Source organism: Pseudophryne corroboree, chromosome 8 (genome assembly GCF_028390025.1).
Source record: "Pseudophryne corroboree isolate aPseCor3 chromosome 8, aPseCor3.hap2, whole genome shotgun sequence".
Classification (NCBI taxonomy): Eukaryota; Metazoa; Chordata; class Amphibia; order Anura; family Myobatrachidae; genus Pseudophryne; species Pseudophryne corroboree.
In genome coordinates, this window is record NC_086451.1 from 19,684,404 (window position 1) to 19,708,313 (window position 23,910).

At 48.1% G+C, this 23,910-nt stretch overlaps 1 protein-coding gene and 1 long non-coding RNA gene across 4 annotated transcripts in view; one reads left to right on the forward strand and one right to left on the reverse strand.

Annotated features, from left to right (window-relative positions):
• Positions 1 to 23,910, reverse strand: part of LOC134948168 (ficolin-2-like) — a 625,934-nt gene that overhangs the window by 229,723 nt on the left and 372,301 nt on the right. The gene's annotated exons all lie outside the window — the stretch shown is intronic.
• Positions 1 to 23,910, forward strand: part of LOC134948170 (uncharacterized) — a 117,831-nt gene that overhangs the window by 4,741 nt on the left and 89,180 nt on the right. The window contains exon 2 of the long non-coding RNA XR_010182926.1: positions 8,552 to 8,677. This is a non-coding gene — a long non-coding RNA (uncharacterized LOC134948170). The remainder of the gene's footprint in view (positions 1 to 8,551; positions 8,678 to 23,910) is intronic.

Here is a 23,910-nt window from a genome sequence, read left to right on the forward strand (position 1 = left end):
GGCGCATGCACTGCATGATACAGGAACGTCCGTGGATTTCCCACCCTTTGCATAGACATTTTAGCGAATGTAACCGCAGAGCGTATGAGTACGATATGGATTTTTTTGAGCAGTGTATATATATATACTGTATGTATATATATATATATATATATATATATATAAAACTTCCAAAATAGGACCCTTGGCCTACCGCATTTTCTGTAATTCAGTGAAAGTCGTGAGATTTAATGCATCATTACCCAATGTCCACAAGGACGCACAGAGGCCCCCGGGTAGACCAATCATCTCTGCTCGTGGGTCTCTGTGCGAACCAGTGTCGATCTTCTTAGACACTTTTCTACAACCATGTATTCAAAATACCTTTACGCACCCTAAAGATTCCAGCACTTTATTAAAGAAATTTGCACAAATACAGGAGGTACCGGAAGGTGTGACGCTGGTGACACTTGATGTCACCAGCCTATACACATGTATTCCGCACAAGGCTGGAGTAGAGGCGGTACGTAAGTTGATCTATGGTAATGCACTTTACAATGGACCCGATATTGATCTGTTTTTAACATTGCTCCTTTTTAACTTAGAACACAGGGGGTAATTCCAAGTTGATCGCAGCAGGAAATCTTTTAGCAGTTGGGCAAAACCATGTGCACTGCAGGGGGGGCAGATATAACATTTGCAGAGAGAGTTAGATTTGGGTGGGTTATTTTGTTTCTGTGCAGGGTAAATACTGGCTGCTTAATTTTTACACTGCAAATTAGATTACAGATTGAACTCACCACACCCAAATCTATCTCTCTCTGCACATGTTATATCTGCCCCACCTGCAGTGCACATGGTTTTGCCCAACTGCTAAAAAATTTCCTGCTGTAATCAACTTGGAATTACCCCCACAATTATTTTATGTTTAATGGGGTGTTTTATAAACAGGTCACGGGTTGTGCAATGGGGTCCTCGGTGGCCCCGTCTTTCGTAAACTGCTACATGTGGGAGATGGAGAAAGGTATTTTCTTTGAGGAGCAATGTATTTTTGATGCCTTATTTATTTATCATCGATATATAAATGATCTTTTGATTTTTTTGGCAGGATGATATTTCCATTTTGACCTCCATTGTAGAAAAACAAAACAACACTACGAATAATCCGATTAAGTTCACCATGACGAGTAATGATCACGCAATTTTCTTTTTAGACATTTACATACAGATCAGGAATAATCAGATTGTGACATCCCTATACACAAAACCTACTGATCGAAATACTATTTTACATGCCAATAGTTTTCACCCCAAAACTACCATCCGGGGGCTCCCATACTCGCAGAGCCAATAGTGACCAAGTTACGGCATCGGGTCAATTGGATGCCATGGTATAAAAATTTAGGGAAAGAGGCTATGCTGCAAAAGATTTGAAAAAAGCCAGGCAGAGGGCTGTATGGGTGGCTCAACGACAACCCACAGATCCCATTTGTAAAAAAAGAACAGAGACTGAGGTAGTTACCTGGGTGAATGAGTACAACACACAAAGCCCACACACCTCACAATAGGCAAAAAAGCTGTGGCAGATGGTCAGTATGGACCCAGATCTGAAGTGTTTTCATAAAACCAGACTAAGACCAAGCTTTTCACGTGGTAGAAATCTAAAGGACCTTTTAGTTAAAACTGATGTTACTGGTTTTTTGATTCCGGCAACACCCCAAAACTTTCTATGCCGTAAGAACGGCTGTCATAAATGTTTGGGATGTACGACTTGTTCATTTTTGTTAACAGGGGATACCATACTGTTATGAACACCAGTGCCTGCAGGAATGTACTGGTGTCTGAACAGAGAGGGATGCAAAACAAATGAACTAACAGACAGACTGGGAAATATGACATCACGTACACAGAAAGTGATAGGGTAACAAAACCAACACAAAGTGAACAGAGAAGCCCAGAGGCTAAGAAACTGGGTGTCTCCCTAGTATTACAAATGCTCAGATGGAAAAAGCAAGATGTTGTGTTTTAATACGTAGAGAACCCGAAATGCTGTTGCTAAGGGCAACAGCAAAACCCTAAAGGGTTACCAACGGGTGTGGCAGCAAACTCCTTGGTCAGAGATGGAATAGTAGACACAAGGAGAGTCTCCACAATCCTAATTCTCACTTGCAGGGCCCAGGTTCAGCTTACTGCCACTAAACTGACACATGGACGCCCTGCACAGTGAGAGAGGATTAAGCATGCAGGTCTGAAAGTACAGCCACAAACCTGCTGGGTTCACAGAATAGCAAAAGAACCTCAGCAGGCTAAACGACTGACTCCAGTCTTACTGCTAGGTCTGGATTGGCAGAGTGTAGTACCAAATCCCCAGGCCTATTTGCAGTAAACAATAACAAATACAAAGCTACACAGTACTGGCTAATTTTCAGGAACTGACTAACCAACAAAGATTCAGCAGCATCTGCTTAATCTGAGAAGAGGCCTTATAATGCAGGTGCTGTCCACGCCCCACTCAGACCTCACAGACTGTGAGCACAAAAACCAGCACCGGATCCCCTGCCTGTAACCACTGCACAGCAAAAGACCTGAACCGGAGTATCAGCTGCGCTCAGGTTACTCCGCTAGCACTTGTCTCCCGGTTGCCATGACGATGTGGCAGCACAGGGCAGGAGACCCTAACAGTACCCCCCCTCTGACGAGGGGTCAAAGAACCCCTACCACCGGGTTTATCGGGGAACTGCGAGAAGAAAGAGCGTATCAGTCTGGGGGCATGAAGATCACAACTGCGCACCCACGACCGCTCCTCCGGGCCATACCCCTTCCAGTGCACCAAAAATGACAGCCGACCCCGAACCATCTTGGAGTCAAGAATCCTTTCAACAACAAACTCCCTCTAGCCACGTATCAGAAGAGGGGAAGGTCTTCCACTGGAAGAAGGATTACTAATCGCCCGTTTTAAAAGGGAACAATGAAATGTTTTATTGATACCCAAAGAACGGGGCAGATCTAACTGAAATGCCACTGGATTGATAACCCTGGTGATCTTATAAGGGCCGATGAACCGGGGGCCTAACTTATGAGATGGCTGTCTCAACTTCAAATTCTTGGTAGACAACCAGACGAAGTCTCCTAATTTGAAGCTGCAGGGTCTTTTCCGCTTATCAAAAACCCTTTTGGTCACTAATGACACAGACACAAGGGCTTTCTTCACTTTCCTCCAAATACCTCTAAGGACCGAAACGACAGAGGAACCACCAGGCGTGGAGTCCAGGGGGTCAAAAGAATTGGCCTTAGGATGATGCCCATACACACAAAGGAAGGGAGATATCCCTGTAGCAGAGTGAGCCGCGTTGTTATAGGCAAACTCCGCCATGGACAGATGAGCAACCCAGTCAGTCTGACACTTGGAGACATAACACCTGAGGAACTGCTCCAAGGACTGGTTCACCCTTTCAGTCTGCCCATTAGACTGCGGATGGTAGCCTGACGACAAGCTGACAGAAATCTGGAGATCGGAACAAAATGCCCTCCAGAATTTGGCCACAAACTGGGATCCGCGGTCAGAGACCACATCAAGTGGCAACCCGTGGAGACGCACAACATGCAGCATAAATAATTCAGACAGGCGTCTGGCCGATGGCAGCCCAACCAGTGGAACGAAGTGCGCCATCTTCGAAAACCTGTCAACGACAACCCAGATGGCTGTCATCCCCGAGGATTTGGGCAAGTCCACCACAAAATCCATTGAAATGTGGGTCCATGGCTTAGATGGAATAGAGAGTGGATGTAATGGGCCAACAGGAACCCCTCTAGGAGTCTTATTTCGGGCACAGATGTCACATGCCCGAACCCACTGATCCACATCCTTAGCCACCGAGGGCCACCACACCGCCCTAGATAGCAACTCCCGAGTTCTGGCAATACCCGGGTGACCTGCCGACTTCTTGGCATGGAATTCCAGGAACACTCGCTGTCTTAACCTAGGAGGCACAAACAAAAGACCTACCGGAAGGTCTGGAGGAGCCTGCTCCTGTGCTCTAAGGACTAATGACAAGAGGTCCTGGGTAATGCCCACTTTAATACATGATGGGGACACAATGGACAACGGCTCCTCGGTGGTCTCTTGGATTGGAGCAAAACTCAGCGAGAGCGCATCAGCCTTGATGTTTTTTGACCCAGGGCGATATGTTATCAAAAAATTAAAGCGAGCAAAAAACAAAGCCCATCGTGCCTGCCTGGCATTGAGACGCTTCGCTGACTCTAAATATGCCAAATTCTTATGGTCGGTGAGAATTGAGACCACAAACTTAGCCCCCTCAAGCCAGTGTCTCCACTCCTCGAGTGCATCCTTAATAGCCAACAATTCCCGGTTACCCACGTCATAATTCATCTCGGCAGGCGAAAATTTACGGGAAAAGTAAGCACAGGGATGAAGGCGATTATCAGACACTCCCATCTGAGAGAGCACTGCCCCAATACCCATCTCAGAGGCATCCACCTCCACCACAAAAGGACGCTCTGGATCTGGGTGTCGCAGCACTTTGGCCGAGACAAATGCCCTTTTGAGACGGGCAAAAGCCGATTTGGCCTCACGAGACCAGTGAGCAACATCCGCCCCTTTCTTAGTGAGTGCCACCAAGGGCGCCACTATAGACGAAAATCCAGCGATAAATCGTCTATAAAAATTTGCAAAGCCCAGGAAACGCTGAAGCGCCTTCAAACTAGTGGGCTGCACCCAATCCAGGACTGCCTGTACCTTGGAACCCTTCATTTGGAAACCTTCTGGGGAGATAATATATCCTAGAAATGCGATTTGCTGAACTTCAAATTCGCACTTCTCCAGCTTCGCCCCAAGCCGGTGGTCTCTGAGTTTCTGGAGGACTAAGCGTACATGCTTCCGATGTTCCTCCAGGGAATGGGAGAAGATTATGATGTCATCTAAGTATACGACTAAGAATCTATCCAAATATTCCCTGAGCACATCGTTCATGAAATCCTGGAAGACTGCCGGGGCATTACAGAGCCCAAAAGGCATCACCAAATATTCATAATGCCCTGAGTGGGTATTAAAGGCAGTCTTCCATTCATCCCCCTCTCTTATTCGGATTAGATTGTACGCACCGCGTAGGTCAATCTTAGAAAAAATGGTGGCGGTACGAAGCTGGTCAAACAAGACCGAAATGAGAGGCAGTGGGTATGAGTTTTTAATCGTGATACGGTTCAATTCCCTGAAGTCGATGCAGGGTCGCAATGAACCGTCCTTTTTACCCACGAAGAAGAACCCCGACCCAACTGGAGACTGTGAAGGTCTGATAAATCCTTTAGCCAAGTTCTCCTGAATGTACACTGCCACAGCCTGAGTCTCAGGACGTGACAGGGAGTACAACCTGCTCTTGGGAAGCTTAGCATTCGGCAACAAATTAATGGCACAGTCATAGGGGCGATGGGGAGGTAGTACCTCTGCAACTTTTTTGGAGAACACGTCCGCAAAATCTGCATAACACCCTGGCAATCCTGGCAAACTTAGCTGCGAGAGCCTGACTGGAAGGCTCAAGCAACTCCTGAAACAATCAGTACCCCAACTAAGAATCTCCCCAGAGACCCAGTCAAATTGAGGATTGTGGGCCCTTAACCAGGGTAACCCCAACACCAATGGGGCAAAAGTACAGACAGTCACATAAAAGGACAATTTTTCAGAGTGTGTGGCTCCAATAAACAAAGAAATCTGGCTAGTGCAAGAGGTAATTTTACCCTGGGATAATGGTTCCCCGTTTAACCCACAAATTTCAATTTCCGATACCAAGGGTACTAAGGGAACAGAGTGTTTCAGGGCGAATTGGCGGTCCATAAAAACCCCGTCGGACCCACTGTCCACAAAGGCCTCAGTCTTGACAGTTTGACCGAGGATCTTCAAGGTCACCGGAATGATAAAAGTCTTCTTGGGAAATTCTGACTTCTGGCCTGACAGGATATTTCCCATCACCCTCAGGCCCTGAAGTTTTCCGGCTTTTCTGGGCATGATACTACCACATGACCCTTATTCCCACAGTACAAACACAACCCCTGCTGTCTCCTCCGCGTCTTCTCACGCGAGGAGAGGCGGGTAGCCCCAATCTGCATAGGCTCCTCGGAAAATTCCTCAGAGTCTGAGGTTCCCTTGGGAAAGAAGGAAACCTCGGTCTCCCTTTCAAGCCTACGCTCTCTCAGCCGTCTATCCACCCGGATGGATAACTGCATGAGCTGATCCAAGCTATCAGGCAAGGGATATTGTACCAGTTGGTCTTTTATCTGGTTAGAAAGACCTCTTCGGTACTGGTGTCTCAGGGCTGGGTCATTCCACTGGGTATCATGGGCCAACCTCCGAAACTCCGTACAGTAAACCTCAACTGGCCTTCGCCCTTGCTTAAGGATCGAAATCTGAGCCTCGGCTGAGGCCGTCTTGTCAGGGTCATCATACAACATGCCCAGTGCCGTAAAAAAAGCATCAACACTTTTAAGCAACGGACAGTCAGGCTGCAACCCATATGCCCAGACCTGTGGGTCTCCTTGTAGCAAGGAAATCACTATGCCCACCCGCTGAATCTCTGACCCAGAAGACTGAGGCCTAAGCTGGAAATATAGCTTGCAGCTCTCCTTGAAACAAAAGAACTGCGAGCGATCTCCAGAAAAACGATCCGGAAGATTTACTTTCGGCTCCTTAACCCCTGAAAGTGCTGCTGCTGCGGGAGCTCCGCCAGCGGCCTGGGAGGTGTGCATTTTAATGGACAAATCACTAAATTGACGAGTCAGGACCTGCACCTGATCGACCACCTGTTGCAACGTATTTTGAGGGGTATGCTCCATATTCCCACAAAATTTCAACAGGAGTATTGGGCTGCTGAATATGTTATGAACACCAGTGCCTGCAGGAATGTACTGGTGTCTGAACAGAGAGGGATGCAAAACAAATGAACTAACAGACAGACTGGGAAATATGACATCACGTACACAGAAAGTGATAGGGTAACAAAACCAACACAAAGTGAACAGAGAAGCCCAGAGGCTAAGAAACTGGGTGTCTCCCTAGTATTACAAATGCTCAGATGGAAAAAGCAAGATGTTGTGTTTTAATACGTAGAGAACCCGAAATGCTGTTGCTAAGGGCAACAGCAAAACCCTAAAGGGTTACCAACGGGTGTGGCAGCAAACTCCTTGGTCAGAGATGGAATAGTAGACACAAGGAGAGTCTCCACAATCCTAATTCTCACTTGCAGGGCCCAGGTTCAGCTTACTGCCACTAAACTGACACATGGACGCCCTGCACAGTGAGAGAGGATTAAGCATGCAGGTCTGAAAGTACAGCCACAAACCTGCTGGGTTCACAGAATAGCAAAAGAACCTCAGCAGGCTAAACGACTGACTCCAGTCTTACTGCTAGGTCTGGATTGGCAGAGTGTAGTACCAAATCCCCAGGCCTATTTGCAGTAAGCAATAACAAATACAAAGCTACACAGTACTGGCTAATTTTCAGGAACTGACTAACCAACAAAGATTCAGCAGCATCTGCTTAATCTGAGAAGAGGCCTTATAAAGCAGGTGCTGTCCACGCCCCACTCAGACCTCACAGACTGTGAGCACAAAAACCAGCACCGGATCCCCTGCCTGTAACCACTGCACAGCAAAAGACCCGAACCGGAGTATCAGCTGCGCTCAGGTTACTCCGCTAGCACTTGTCTCCCGGTTGCCATGACGACGTGGCAGCACAGGGCAGGAGACCCTAACACATACCCCACCCACATACCGGAAAAAGATTTAACATCAAATGGTCACTCACATGCACGAGTAGATTCGTGATTTATGTGATAGTTTGCCCCTGCGGCCTTTATTATGTTGGAAAGACCGAGTGCCAGCTTAAGGTCAGGCTCACCTAGCATAGATCGGCCATTAGAAACGCACTAGCAGCTGGAACAAGCGAACAACCGGTGGCCCGTCATTTTGCACAATTTAAACATAATTTGTCAAGTTTGAGATATAAGGCGATAGACCATATACCTCCATCACGGTGTGGGGGTGACTGGGGTAAACATTTTTTACAATTAGAGTCCCGGTGGATCTTCCACTTAGACTGTTTGTCTCCAAAAGGTCTTAACGAAACCCTTGGCCTAGCGCATTTTCTGTAATTCAGTGGAAGTCGTGAGATTTAATGCATCAATAGTGTACACTAGAGGGCAGCAAAACCCTGCAGAATGCCCAATGTTCCTCAGTATAGGAGTAAAACACATTACTTGTGTTTAATATCATTTGTTTTTAATTCTACATACATGGCGAGCACTTTATAATTATTGCATCTTTGTCAATAATCTTACACCATAATTGACCACTATATTCTACTGATATTTACTTGATGTTTAAAGTTGCACAGAAAAAAATGATGTTTTAATAATCTTTTAAGTGTATTGATTGTTTCTAATTTTGCACATATATACTGAGAAGCACTTATGTTTATTTGAATTGTATACCATGCACTGTAAGGCACTTTGTATTTACGTTTGATGTATGCACTTTGTTGATTATACACTGCTCTGTTTAACAGTGTGTAACCATGGTGACTGGGGCCGGACGGGTGACGTCACTTCCGGCGCGCCGCGGGACCTGCGGCCGGATACGCCACTGCAGAACGGCGTCCATGTGTGGCTGGGGACACACTGGGAGAAGGAGGGTAAGATACCTTTTACTGTTATCTATTTAATGCACTGTTTGTGGTTTGTTCTGGTTGTCTGAGGAAGGGGATCTTTGCCCCGAAACTTCACATTAAAACAGCCCTGCGGGGCTTGTTCACTGTTTGTTTGGTATATGAAAGTCTCTGCGTGCCGCCCAACCCATGGATTTTATATATATATATATATATATATATATAGCTATCGAAATCAGCCGGCACTCCAAGGAATCAATCCTTTACCTGCTCCGGTGCCCTCCCACAGTCAGCAAGACCGTATGTAGTAGGAAATCACAGCGGCACTCAGGAGACTTTTTTGCTAGTAGTAGCTTTTTATTGCCAAACGTGCATCCATATATTTATACATTTACTAGTCCAGTGCAGTTTTATGGTCTTACTGCACTGGACTAGTGTATATACACTGCTCAAAAAAATAAAGTGAACACTAAAATAACACATCCTAGTTCTAAATGAATTAAATATTCTTCTTAAATACTTTGTTCTTTACATAGTTGAATGTGCTGACAACAAAATCACACAAAAATTACCAATAGAAATCACATTTATTAACCCATGGAGGTCTGGATTTGGAGTCACACTCAAAATTAAAGTTGAAAAACACACTACAGGCCGATCCAACTTTGATGTAATGTCCTTAAAACAAGTCAAAATGAGGCTCAGTAGTGTGTGTGGCCTCCACGTGCCTGTATGACCTCCCTAGAACACCTGGGCATGCTCCTGATGAGGTGGTGGATGGTCTCCTGAGGGATCTCCTCCCAGACCTGGACTAAAGCATCTGCTAACTCCTGGACAGTCTGTGGTGCAACGTGGCATTGGTGGATGAAGCGAGACATGATGTCCCAGATGTGCTCAATTGGATTCAGGTCTGGGGTACGGGCGGGCCAGTCCATAGCATCAATGCCTTCGTCTTGTAGGAACTGCTGACACACTCCAGCCACATGAGGTCTAGCATTGTCATACATTAGGACACAGGTTCTCAAACTCGGTCCTCAGGACCCCACACAGTGCATGTTTTGCAGGTCTCCTCACAGAATCACAAGTGAAATAATTAGCTCCACCTGTGGACCTTTTAAAATGTGTCAGTGAGTAATTAATACACCTGTGCACTTGCTGGGTTACCTGCAAAACATGCACTGTGTGGGGTCCTGAGGACCGAGTTTGAGAACCCCTGCATTAGGAGGAACCCAGGGACAACCGCACCAGCATATGGTCTCACAAGGGGTCTGAGGATCTCATCTAGGTACCTAATGGCAGTCAGGCTACCTCTGGCGAGCACATGGAGGGCTGTGGGGCCCCCCAAAGAAATGCCACCACACACCATTACTGACCCACTGCCAAACCGGTCATGCTGGAGGATGTTGCAGGCAGCAGAATGTTCTCCTTGGCATCTCCAGACTGTCACATGTGCTCAGTGCGAATTTGCCAATCTTGGTTTTCTCTGGCAAATGCCAAACGTCCTGCACGGTGTTGGGCTGTAAGCACAACCCCCACCTGTGGACGTCGGGCCCTCATACCACCCTCATGGAGTCTGTTTCTGATCGTTTGAGTAGACATCTGCACATTTGTGGCTTGCTGGAGGTCATTTTGCAGGGCTCTGGCAGTGCTCCTCCTGTTCCTCCTTGCACAAAGGCGGAGGTAGCGGTCCTGCTGCTGGGTTGTTGCCCTCCTACGGCCTCCTCCACGTCTCCTGATGTACTGGCCTGTCTCCTGGTAGCGCCTCCATGCTCTGGACACTACGCTGACAGACACAGCAAACCTTCTTGCCACAGTTCGCATTGATCTGCCATCCTGGATGAGCTGCACTACCTGAGCCACTTGTGTGGGTTGTAGACTCCGTCTCATGCTACCACTAGAGTGAAAGCACCGCCAGCTTTCAAAAGTGACCAAAACATCAGCCAGAAAGCATAGGAGCTGAGAAGTGGTCTGTGGTCACCACCTGCAGAACAACTCCTTTATTGGGGGTGTCTTGCTAATTGCCTATAATTTCCCCCTGTTGTCTATTCCATTTGCACAACAGCATGTGAAATTGATTGTCAATCAGTGTTGCTTCCTAAGTGGACAATGTGATTGGCTTGGAGTTACATTGTGTTGTTTAAGTGTTCCCTTTATTTTTTTGAGCAGTGTATATATATTTCAATGGAAGCTTGGAGAGCCAGAAATTGGTACAGACCATAAAAAAAAGGGACTGTACCTGCCAAAAAGGTGCAGCTGGAGGGTATGTCACTGCATCTGTAGCAAGTCTCTGCGCTGTAGATAGCGGGAAAAAATAATCATTTTACTGCAGCGTCCTATGGGGGTCATTCCGACACGTTTGCACGCTGCACTTTTTCGCAGCTGTGCGAACGGGTCACAACTGCGCATGTGCGTGGGCAGCAATGCGCAGGCGCGTCGCTGCTTGGTGACGCCCGTCGCCGGGTAGCAACCAGAATAACGAAGAAAGCGTTCTCAGCGGCGAACGCAAGAAGATTGACAGGAAGAGGCCGGCTGCAGGCGTCAACTGACCGTTTTCAAGGAGTGTCCATCCAAACGCAGGCGTGCTCAGCTGTTTCCAGGGAGGGATCCTGACGTCAGCTCCGTGCTGGATGATCGTAGCGGGTGAGTAAGTCCTGAGCTGGGCAGAGACTGCAAAAACTATTTTTTGTGCACCTCTCCGCACAAGCGTTTGCAGCCCTGCACAGCGATTCCCCCCTCACCTGTAGGCGGCGACTACCTGATCGCAGCACTGCTAAAAGTAGCCTGCTAGCGATCAGGTCGGAATGATCCCCTATGTCCTGCTGCCAGTCCGCCTGCCCCCTCCGCCATCAACAATCCCCACTCCCTAGCCGCGGCGCAGGTAGAACAAAAGCTGCTGCGGCCACCGGCATAGATGTGTATGAAATCGGCGCAGTGGAAGGCTTTCATAGCCCTCCCTGTGCCGCATACTCTCTGAGCCCCGGAGCCTCCTCTGCGTGTGTCACAGAAGTGCCTCCCCGCCACAGCCGCGCCCAGATCCCCAGAGACCCTGACTCCGCAACACAGCACCTGGGCCGCTGGCCTGGAAGCCCCGAGATGGCTAATGTAACGGATAGAGCGGGTGATATCATGGAGGGTAATGTTTGGATGCTGAATCAAGGTGACAGTGCTGTGCAGTGCAGTGGGTGTGCAGTGTCACTGACACTGCACAGCACTCTCACCTTTCACATTGATTCAGCGAGTTAGTCAGTTCTGCCAGCCAGTCACTATTGTTAGCGCCGGTGTCCCAACGCGCCGCATTACAGGGAAGTAGAAGCACTAAATAAACTACAGCTCCCAGCAGCCCTTAGTGCATGAGCAATCAGGTCCTTAGGGCTGCTGGGAGCTGTAGTTTATTGAGTGTATCTACTTCCCTGTAATGCGGCGCGTTGGGACACCGGCGCTAACAATAGTGACTGGCTGCTGTGCGAGTCTCCGGGAGAGCCACTGCCAAAGGGAGGATAGCAGCTTAGCTGCTTCCAGGAGGAGAATCAGGAGAAGCATTACCCGCCCCTCCCCCACATGCAGTACCTCCGGGCCCCATCCGCCACACCTATCCCCCCCTCCACCAGCTGCAGTGGCTCCGGACCCCCTCCTCCACCTGCAGCACCCCCACACCCACCCTTCCCCACCCACGTCACCACCGCTCCTGCCCCTCCCCCACCCGCGACACCCCCGCAACCGCTCCTCCCCCACCCACGATGGCACCGGACTCCCTCACCCACGCACCCATCTCACCCCCACCCGCACCACCACCGCACCAGCCCCACCCGCGGCACCACCGCAACCGCCCCTCCCCCACCCAAGGCACCCCCGGATCCCCTCCATCTGCGTCTCACCCACACCCGCCACTCCCCCAACCACAGCACCTACTAGGTGATTCAGCAGGCCATGTTTGCGCTGTTCACGCCGTTGCAAGGGGCTTCCACCCCTTAATCATCGCACGCCCTTTGTCCGTGCTATATTTAACCACTCACACAATTATGATTGGAGGTAATACTCCATAGATATAATACAAACATTGCATGCCACAAGGGCGTGCAGGGGTTAAGGGGGCGTAGCCCCTTACGACGGTGTAGGGCGCAATGAATCACCTAGTATAATATATATATATATATATATATATATAAAACAATGCGCGGTCCGAGGCCGGATGTATATATCAGAATACTCGTACAATATATTCTGGAACAGGTACACTTGTTCTTAACTAGCGCTGTCTTATAATTAGAGATGAGCGGGTTCGGTTCCTCTGAATCCGAACCCGCACGAACTTCATGTTTTTTTTCACGGGTCCGAGCAGACTCGGATCCTCCCGCCTTGCTCGGTTAACCCGAGCGCGCCCGAACGTCATCATGACGCTGTCGGATTCTCGCGAGACTCGGATTCTATATAAGGAGCCGCGCGTCGCCGCCATTTTCACACGTGCATTGAGATTGATAGGGAGAGGACGTGGCTGGCGTCCTCTCCATTTAGATTAGAAGAGAGAGAGATTTACTGGAGTTTAGGACTAGGAGGAGTACTGTAGAAGTGTAGAGAGTGCAGAGAGTTTACTAGTGAGTGACCACCAGACAGTGCAGTTTATTTAATATATCCGTTCTCTGCCTGAAAAAAACGATACACACAGTGACTCAGTCACATACCATATCTGTGTGCACTGCTCAGGCTCAGCCCAGTGTGCTGCATCATCTATATATATTATATATCTGACTGTGCTCAGCTCACACAGCTTATAATTGTGGGGGAGACTGGGGAGCACTGCAGTGCCAGTTATAGGTTATAGCAGGAGCCAGGAGTACATAATATTATATTAAAATTAAACAGTGCACACTTTTGCTGCAGGAGTGCCACTGCCAGTGTGACTGACCAGTGACCTGACCACACTGACCACCAGTATAGTTAGTTAGTAGTATACTTATATTGTGATTGCCTGAAAAAGTTAAACACTCGTCGTGTGACTTCACTTGTGTGGTGTTTTTTTTTATATTCTATAAAAATAAAACTCATTCTGCTGACAGACAGTGTCCAGCAGGTCCGTCATTATATAATTTCTCTATCGTCCTAGTGGATGCTGGGGTTCCTGAAAGGACCATGGGGAATAGCGGCTCCGCAGGAGACAGGGCACAAAAAGTAAAGCTTTAGGATCAGGTGGTGTGCACTGGCTCCTCCCCCTATGACCCTCCTCCAAGCCAGTTAGATTTTTGTGCCCGGCCGAGAAGGGTGCAATCTAGGTGGCTCTCCTAAAGAGCTGCTTAGGAAAGTTTAGCTTAGGTTTTTTATTTTACAGTGAGTCCTGCTGGCAACAGGATCACTGCAACGAGGGACTTAGGGGAGAAGAAGTGAACTCACCTGCGTGCAGGATGGATTGGCTTCTTGGCTACTGGACATCAGCTCCAGAGGGACGATCACAGGTACAGCCTGGATGGTCACCGGAGCCTTGCCGCCGGCCCCCTTGCAGATGCTGAAGTAAGAAGAGGTCCAGAATCGGCGGCAGAAGACTCCTCAGTCTTCTAAAGGTAGCGCACAGCACTGCAGCTGTGCGCCATTTTCCTCTCAGCACACTTCACACGGCAGTCACTGAGGGTGCAGGGCGCTGGGAGGGGGGCGCCCTGGGAGGCAAATGAATACCTATTTTGGCTAAAAATACCTCACATATAGCCTCCGGAGGCTATATGGAGATATTTAACCCCTGCCAGAATCCGTTAAGAGCGGGAGACGAGGCCGCCGAAAAAGGGGCGGGGCCTATCTCCTCAGCACACAGCGCCATTTTCCCTCACAGAAAGGCTGGAGGGAAGGCTCCCAGGCTCTCCCCTGCACTGCACTACAGAAACAGGGTTAAAACAGAGAGGGGGGGCACTAATTTGGCGATATGCTTATATATATATTAAGATGCTATAAGGGAAAACACTTATATAAGGTTGTCCCTATATAATTATAGCGTTTTTGGTGTGTGCTGGCAAACTCTCCCTCTGTCTCTCCAAAGGGCTAGTGGGTCCTGTCCTCTATCAGAGCATTCCCTGTGTGTGTGCTGTGTGTCGGTACGTGTGTGTCGACAGGTAGGAGGACGATGTTGGTGAGGAGGCGGAGCAATTGCCTGTAATGGTGATGTCACTCTCTAGGGAGTCGACACCGGAATGGATGGCTTATTTAGGAAATTACGTGATAATGTCAACACGCTGCAAGGTCGGTTGACGACATGAGACGGCCGACAAACAATTAGTACGGTCCAGACGTCTCAAAAACACCGTCAAGGGTTTTAAAACGCCCGTTTACTTTAGTCGGTCGACACAGACACAGACAGGGACACTGAATCCAGTGTCGACGGTGAATAAACAAACGTATTCCTTATTAGGGCCACACGTTAAAGGCAATGAAGGAGGTGTTACGTATTTCTGATACTACAAGTACCACAAAAGAGGGTATTATGTGGGATGTGAAAAAACTACCATAGTTTTTCCTGAATCAGATAAATTAAATAAAGTGTGTGATGATGCGTGGGTTCCCCCCGATAGAAAATTATGGGCGGTATACCCTTTCCCGCCAGAAGTTAGGGCGCGTTGGGAAACACCCTTTAAGGTGGATAAGGCGCTCACACGCTTATCAAAACAAGTGGCGGTACCGTCTATAGATAGGGCCGTCCTCAAGGACCAGCTGACAAGGCTGGAAAATATAATAAAAAGTATATACACACATACTGGTGTTATACTGCGGCCAGCGATCGCCTCAGCCTGGATGTGCAGAGCTAGGGTGGCTTGGTCGGATTCCCTGACTAAAAATATTGATACCCTTGACAGGGACAGTATTTTATTGACTATAGAGCATTTCTATATATGCGAGATGCACAGAGGGATATTTGCACTCTGGCATCATGAATAAACGCGATGTCCATAACTGCCAGAAGATGTTATGGACACGACAGTGGTCAGGTGATGCAGATTCCAAACGGCACAGTATGGCCGTATACAGGAAGAGGACTTGTTTGGGGTCGGTCCATCGGACCTGGTGGTCACGGCAACTGCTGGAAAATCCACCGTTTTTTACCCTAAGTCACATCTCTGCAGAAAAAGACACCGTCTTTTCAGCCTCAGTCCTCTCGTCCCTATAAGATCATATCTGCCCAGGGATAGAGGAAAGGGAAGAAGACTGCAGCAGGCAGCCCATTCCCAGGAACAGAAGCGTTCCACCGCGTCTGACAAGTTCTCAGCATGGCGCTGAGACCGTACAGGACCCCTGGATCCTACAAGTAGTATCCCGGGGGTACAGATGGGAATGTCGAGACGTTTCCCCTTCGCAGGCTCCTGAAGTCTGCTTTACCAAGTCTCCCTCCGACAAGGAGGTAGTATGGGAAAAAATTCACAAGCTGTATTCCCAGCAGGTGATAATTAAATTACCCCTCCTACTACAGAAAAGGGGTATTATTCCACACTATATTGTGGTACTGAAGCCAGAAGGCTAGGTGAGACTTATTCTAAAAATTTGTTTTTGAACACTTACAAAGGTTCAAATTAAGATGAAGTCACTCAGAGCAGTGATAACGAACCAGGAATAAGGGGACTATATAGTGTCCCGGGACATCAGGGATGCTTACCTCTATGTCCCAAATTTGCCCTTCTCACTAAGGGTACCTCAGGTTCGTGGTGCAGAACTGTCACTATCAGTTTCAGACGCTGCCGTTTGGATTGTCCACGGCACCCTGGGGTCTTTACCAAGGTAATGGCCGAATTGATGATTCTTCTTAGAAGAAAAGGCGTCTTAATTATCCCTTACTTGGACGATCTCCTGATAGGGGCATAGTCCAGGGAACAGTTGGAGGTCGGAGTAGCACTATCTCGGATACTGCTACAATCAGCACGGGTGGATTCTAAATATTCCAAAATCGCAGCTGATCCCGACGACACGTCTGCTGTGCCTAGGGATGATTCTGGACACAGTCCAGAAAAAGGTGTTTCTCCCGGAAGAGAAAGCCAGGGAGTTATCCGAGCAAGTCAGGAACCTCCTAAAAACAGTGCATCATTGCACAAGGGTCCTGGTAAAAATGGTGGCTTCCTACGAAGCAATTCCATTCGGCAGATTTCACGTAAGAACTTTTCAGTGGGATCTGCTGGACAAATGGTCCGGATCGCATCTTCAGATGCATCAGCGGATAACCCAATATCCAAGGACAAGGGTGTCTCTCCTGTGGTGGTTATAGAGTGCTCATCTTCTAGAGGGCAGCAGATTCGGCATTCAGGATTGGATGCTGGTAACCACGGAGCCCAGCCTGAGAGGCTGGGGAGCAGTCACACAAGGAAAAAATTTCCAGGAAGTGTGATCAAGTATGGAGACTTTTCTCCACATAAATATACTGGAGCTAAGGGTAAATTTATAATGCTCTAAGCTTAGCAAGACCTCTGCTTCAAGGTCAGCCGGTATTGATCCAGTGGGAAAAACATCACGGCAGTCGCCCACGTAAACAGACAGGGCGACACAAGAAGCAGGAGGGCAATGGCAGAAACTGCAAGGACTTTTCGCTGGGCGGAAAATCATGTGATAACACTGTCAGCAGTTTTTCATCCCGGGAATGGAAACTGGGAAGCAGACTTCCTCAGCACGACCTCCACCCGGGAGAGTGGAAACTTCATTGAGAAGTTTTTTCCACATGATTGTAAACCGTTGGGAAATACCAAAGGTGGACATGATGGCGTCCCGTCTGAACAAAAAACGGGACAGGTATTGCGCCAGGTCAAGAGACCCTCAGGCAATAGATGTGGACGTTCTGGTAACACCGTGGGTGTACCAGTCGGTGTATGTGTTCCCTCCTCTGCTTCTCATACCTAAGGTGCTGAGAATTATAAGACGTAGAGGAGTAAGAACTATACTCATGGCTCCGGATTGGCCAAGAAGGACTTGGTACCCGGAACTTCAAGAGATGCTTACAGAGGTCTTATGGCCTCTGCCGCTAAGAAGGGACTTGCTTCAGCAAGTACCATGTCTGTTCCAAGACTTACCGCAGCTGCGTTTGTCGGCATGGCGATGGAAAGCCGGATCCTAAGGGAAAAAAGGCATTCCGGAAGAGGTCATTCCTACCCTGGTCAAAGCCAGAAAGGAGGTGACCGCACAACATTATCACCACGTGTGGCGAAAATATGTTGCGTGGTGTGAGGCCAGGAAGGCCCCACAAAGAAATTTCAACTCGGTCGTTTCCTGCATTTCCTGCAAACAGGAGTGTCTATGGGCCTCAAATTGGGGTCCATTAAGGTTCAAATTCGGCCCTGTAAATTTTCTTCCAGAAAGAATTGGCTTCAGTTCCTGAAGTCCAGAAGTTTGTCAAGGGAGTATTGCATATACAAACCCCTTTTTTGTGCCTCCAGTGGCACTGTGGGATCTCAACGTAGTTCTGGGATTCCTCAAATCACATTGGTTTAAAACCAGTCAAATATGTGGATTTGAAGCATCTCACATAAAAAGTGACCATGCTCTTGGCCCTGGCCTGGACCAGGCGAGTGTCAAATTGGTGGTTTTTTCTCAAAAAAGCCCATATCTGTTTGTCCATTCGGACAGGGCAGAGCTGCGGACTCGTCCCCAGTTCTCTCCCTAAGGTGGTGTCAGTGTTTCACCTGAACCAGCTTATTGTGGTGCCTTGCACCTACTAGGGACTTGGAGGACTCCAAGTTGCTAGGAGTTGTCAGGGCCCTGAAAATATGTTCCAGGACAGCTGGAGTCAGAAAATCTGACTCGCTGTTTATACTGTATGCACCCAACAAGTTGGGTGCGCCTGCTTCTAAGCAGGCGATTGCTCGTTGGATTTGTAACACAATTCAACTTGCACATTCTGAGGCAGGCCTGCCACAGTCTAAATCGGTTAAGGCCCATTCCACAAGGAAGGTGGGCTCATCTTGGGCGGCTGCCCGAGAGGTCTCGGCATTACAACTCTGCCGAGCAGCTACGTGGTCAGGGGAGAACACGTTTGTAAAATTCTACAAATTTGATATCCTGGCAAAAGAGGACCTGGAGTTCTCTCATTCGGTGCTGCAGAGTCATCCGCACTCTCCCGCCCGTTTGGGAGCTTTGGTATAATCCCCATGGTCCTTTCAGGAACCCCAGCATCCACTAGGACGATAGAGAAAATAAGAATTTACTTACCGATAATTCTATTTCTCGGAGTCCGTAGTGGATGCTGGGCGCCCATCCCAAGTGCGGATTATCTGCAATACTTGTACATAGTTACAAAAATCGGGTTATTATTGTTGTGAGCCATCTTTTCAGAGGCTCCGCTGTTGTCATACTGTTAACTGGGTTTAGATCACAAGTTGTACGGTGTGATTGGTGTGGCTGGTATGAGTCTTACCCGGGATTCATAATTCCTCCCTTATTGTGTACGCTCGTCCGGGCACAGTACCTAACTGGCTTGGAGGAGGGTCATAGGGGGAGGAGCCAGTGCACACCACCTGATCCTAAAGCTTTACTTTTTGTGCCCTGTCTCCTGCGGAGCCGCTATTCCCCATGGTCCTTTCAGGAACCCCAGCATCCACTACGGACTCCGAGAAATAGAATTATCGGTAAGTAAATTCTTATTATATATACCTGTCCGGCTGCAGTAGTGATATATATATATTTTTTATATCATTATTTATCATCCAGTCGCAGCAGACACAGTACGGTAGTTCACGGCTGTAGCTACCTCTGTGTCGGCACTCGGCAGTCCTTCCATAATTGTATACCACCTACCCGTGGTTTTTTTTTCTTTCTTCTTTATACATACATACTACTACATCTCTTTATCAACCAGTCTATATTAGCAGCAGACACAGTACAGTACGGTAGTTCACGGCTGTGGCTACCTCTGTGTCGGCACTCGGCAGTCCATCCATAATTGTATACCACCTACCCGTGGTTTTTTTTTCTTTCTTCTTTATACATACATACTACTACATCTCTTTATCAACCAGTCTATATTAGCAGCAGACACAGTACAGTACGGTAGTTCACGGCTGTGGCTACCTCTGTGTCGGCACTCGGCAGTCCATCCATAATTGTATACCACCTACCCGTGGTTTTTTTTTCTTCTTTATACATACATACTACGACATCTCTTTATCAACCAGTCTATATTAGCAGCAGACACAGTACAGTACGGTAGTTCATGGCTGTGGCTACCTCTGTGTCGGCACTCGGCAGTCCGTCCATAATTGTATACCACCTAACCGTGGTTTTTTTTTCTTTCTTCTTTATACATACATACTACGACATCTCTTTATCAACCAGTCTATATTAGCAGCAGACACAGTACAGTACGGTAGTTCACGGCTGTGGCTACCTCTGTGTCTGCACTCGGCAGTCCGTCCATAATTGTATACTACCTAACCGTGGTTTTTTTTTCTTTCTTCTTTATACATACATACTACGACATCTCTTTATCAACCAGTCTATATTAGCAGCAGACACAGTACAGTACGGTAGTTCACGGCTGTGGCTACCTCTGTGTCTGCACTCGGCAGGCAGTCCGTCCATAATTGTATACCACCTAACCGTGGTTTTTTTTTCTTTCTTCTTTATACATACATACTACTACATCTCTTTATCAACCAGTCTATATTAGCAGCAGACACAGTACAGTACGGTAGTTCACGGCTGTGGCTACCTCTGTGTCTGCACTCGGCAGTCCGTCCATAATTGTATACCACCTAACCGTGGTTTTTTTTTCTTTCTTCTTTATACATACATACTACGACATCTCTTTATCAACCAGTCTATATTAGCAGCAGACACAGTACAGTACGGTAGTTCACGGCTGTGGCTACCTCTGTGTCTGCACTCGGCAGTCCGTCCATAATTGTATACCACCTAACCGTGGTTTTTTTTTCTTTCTTCTTTATACATACATACTACGACATCTCTTTATCAACCAGTCTATATTAGCAGCAGACACAGTACAGTACGGTAGTTCACGGCTGTGGCTACCTCTGTGTCTGCACTCGGCAGTCCGTCCATAATTGTATACTAGTATCCATCTCCATTGTTTACCTGAGGTGCCTTTTAGTTGTGCCTATTAAAATATGGAGAACAAAAATGTTGAGGTTCCAAAATTAGGGAAAGATCAAGATCCACTTCCACCTCGTGCTGAAGCTGCTGCCACTAGTCATGGCCGAGACGATGAAATGCCAGCAACGTCGTCTGCCAAGGCCGATGCCCAATGTCATAGTACAGAGCATGTAAAATCCAAAACACCAAATATCAGTAAAAAAAGGACTCCAAAATCTAAAATAAAATTGTCGGAGGAGAAGCGTAAACTTGCCAATATGCCATTTACCACACGGAGTGGCAAGGAACGGCTGAGGCCCTGGCCTATGTTCATGGCTAGTGGTTCAGCTTCACATGAGGATGGAAGCAATCAGCCTCTCGCTAGAAAAATGAAAAGACTCAAGCTGGCAAAAGCAGCACAGCAAAGAACTGTGCATTCTTCGAAATCCCAAATCCACAAGGAGAGTCCAATTGTGTCGGTTGCGATGCCTGACCTTCCCAACACTGGACGTGAAGAGCATGCGCCTTCCACCATTTGCACGCCCCCTGCAAGTGCTGGAAGGAGCACCCGCAGTCCAGTTCCTGATAGTCAGATTGAAGATGTCAGTGTTGAAGTACACCAGGATGAGGAGGATATGGGTGTTGCTGGCGCTGGGGAGGAAATTGACCAGGAGGATTCTGATGGTGAGGTGGTTTGTTTAAGTCAGGCACCCGGGGAGACACCTGTTGTCCGTGGGAGGAATATGGCAGTTGACATGCCAGGTGAAAATACCAAAAAAATCAGCTCTTCGGTGTGGAGGTATTTCAACAGAAATGCGGACAACAGGTGTCAAGCCGTGTGTTCCCTTTGTCAAGCTGTAATAAGTAGGGGTAAGGACGTTAACCACCTCGGAACATCCTCCCTTATACGTCACCTGCAGCGCATTCATAATAAGTCAGTGACAAGTTCAAAAACTTTGGGTGACAGCGGAAGCAGTCCACTGACCAGTAAATCCCTTCCTCTTGTAACCAAGCTCACGCAAACCACCCCACCAACTCCCTCAGTGTCATTTTCCTCCTTCCCCAGGAATGCCAATAGTCCTGCAGGCCATGTCACTGGCAATTCTGACGATTCCTCTCCTGCCTGGGATTCCTCCGATGCATCCTTGCGTGTAACGCCTACTGCTGCTGGCGCTGCTGTTGTTGCTGCTGGGAGTCGATGGTCATCCCAGAGGGGAAGTCGTAAGACCACTTTTACTACTTCCACCAAGCAATTGACTGTCCAACAGTCCTTTGCGAGGAAGATGAAATATCACAGCAGTCATCCTACTGCAAAGCGGATAACTGAGGCCTTGGCATCCTGGGTGGTGAGAACCGTGGTTCCGGTATCCATCATTACTGCAGAGCCAACTAGAGACTTGTTGGAGGTACTGTGTCCCCGGTACCAAATACCATCTAGGTTCCATTTCTCTAGGCAGGCGATACCGAAAATTTACACAGACCTCAGAAAAAGAGTCACCAGTGTCCTAAAAAATGCAGCTGTACCCAATGTCCACTTAACCACGGACATGTGGACAAGTGGAGCAGGGCAGGGTCAGGACTATATGACTGTGACAGCCCACTGGGTAGATGTATGGACTCCCGCCGCAAGAACAGCAGCGGCGGCACCAGTAGCAGCATCTCGCAAACGCCAACTCTTTCCTAGGCAGGCTACGCTTTGTATCACCGGTTTCCAGAATACGCACACAGCTGAAAACCTCTTACGGCAACTGAGGAAGATCATTGCGGAATGGCTTACCCCAATTGGACTCTCCTGTGGATTTGTGGCATCGGACAACGCCAGCAATATTGTGTGTGCATTAAATATGGGCAAATTCCAGCACGTCCCATGTTTTGCACATACCTTGAATTTGGTGGTGCAGAATTATTTAAAAAACGACAGGGGCGTGCAAGAGATGCTGTCGGTGGCCAGAAGAATTGCGGGACACTTTCGGCGTACAGGCACCACGTACAGAAGACTGGAGCACCACCAAAAACTACTGAACCTGCCCTGCCATCATCTGAAGCAAGAAGTGGTAACGAGGTGGAATTCAACCCTCTATATGCTTCAGAGGTTGGAGGAGCAGCAAAAGGCCATTCAAGCCTATACAATTGAGCACGATATAGGAGGTGGAATGCACCTGTCTCAAGCGCAGTGGAGAATGATTTCAACGTTGTGCAAGGTTCTGATGCCCTTTGAACTTGCCACACGTGAAGTCAGTTCAGACACTGCCAGCCTGAGTCAGGTCATTCCCCTCATCAGGCTTTTGCAGAAGAAGCTGGAGACATTGAAGGAGGAGCTAACACGGAGCGATTCCGCTAGGCATGTGGGACTTGTGGATGGAGCCCTTAATTCGCTTAACAAGGATTCACGGGTGGTCAATCTGTTGAAATCAGAGCACTACATTTTGGCCACCATGCTCGATCCTAGATTTAAAGCCTACCTTGGATCTCTCTTTCCGGCAGACACAAGTCTGCTGGGGTTGAAAGACCTGCTGGTGAGAAAATTGTCAAGTCAAGCGGAACGCGACCTGTCAACATCTCCTCCTTCACATTCTCCCGCAACTGGGGGTGCGAGGAAAAGGCTCAGAATTCCGAGCCCACCCGCTGGCGGTGATGCAGGGCAGTCTGGAGCGACTGCTGATGCTGACATCTGGTCCGGACTGAAGGACCTGACAACGATTACGGACATGTCGTCTACTGTCACTGCATATGATTCTCTCACCATTGAAAGAATGGTGGAGGATTATATGAGTGACCGCATCCAAGTAGGCACGTCACACAGTCCGTACTTATACTGGCAGGAAAAAGAGGCAATTTGGAGGCCCTTGCACAAACTGGCTTTATTCTACCTAAGTTGCCCTCCCACAAGTGTGTACTCCGAAAGAGTGTTTAGTGCCGCCGCTCACCTTGTCAGCAATCGGCGTACGAGGTTACATCCAGAAAATGTGGAGAAGATGATGTTCATTAAAATGAATTATAATCAATTCCTCCGCGGAGACATTGACCAGCAGCAATTGCCTCCACAAAGTACACAGGGAGCTGACATGGTGGATTCCAGTGGGGACGAATTGATAATCTGTGAGGAGGGGGATGTACACGGTGATATATCGGAGGATGATGATGAGGTGGACATCTTGCCTCTGTAGAGCCAGTTTGTGCAAGGAGAGATTAATTGCTTCTTTTTTTGGGGGGGTCCAAACCAA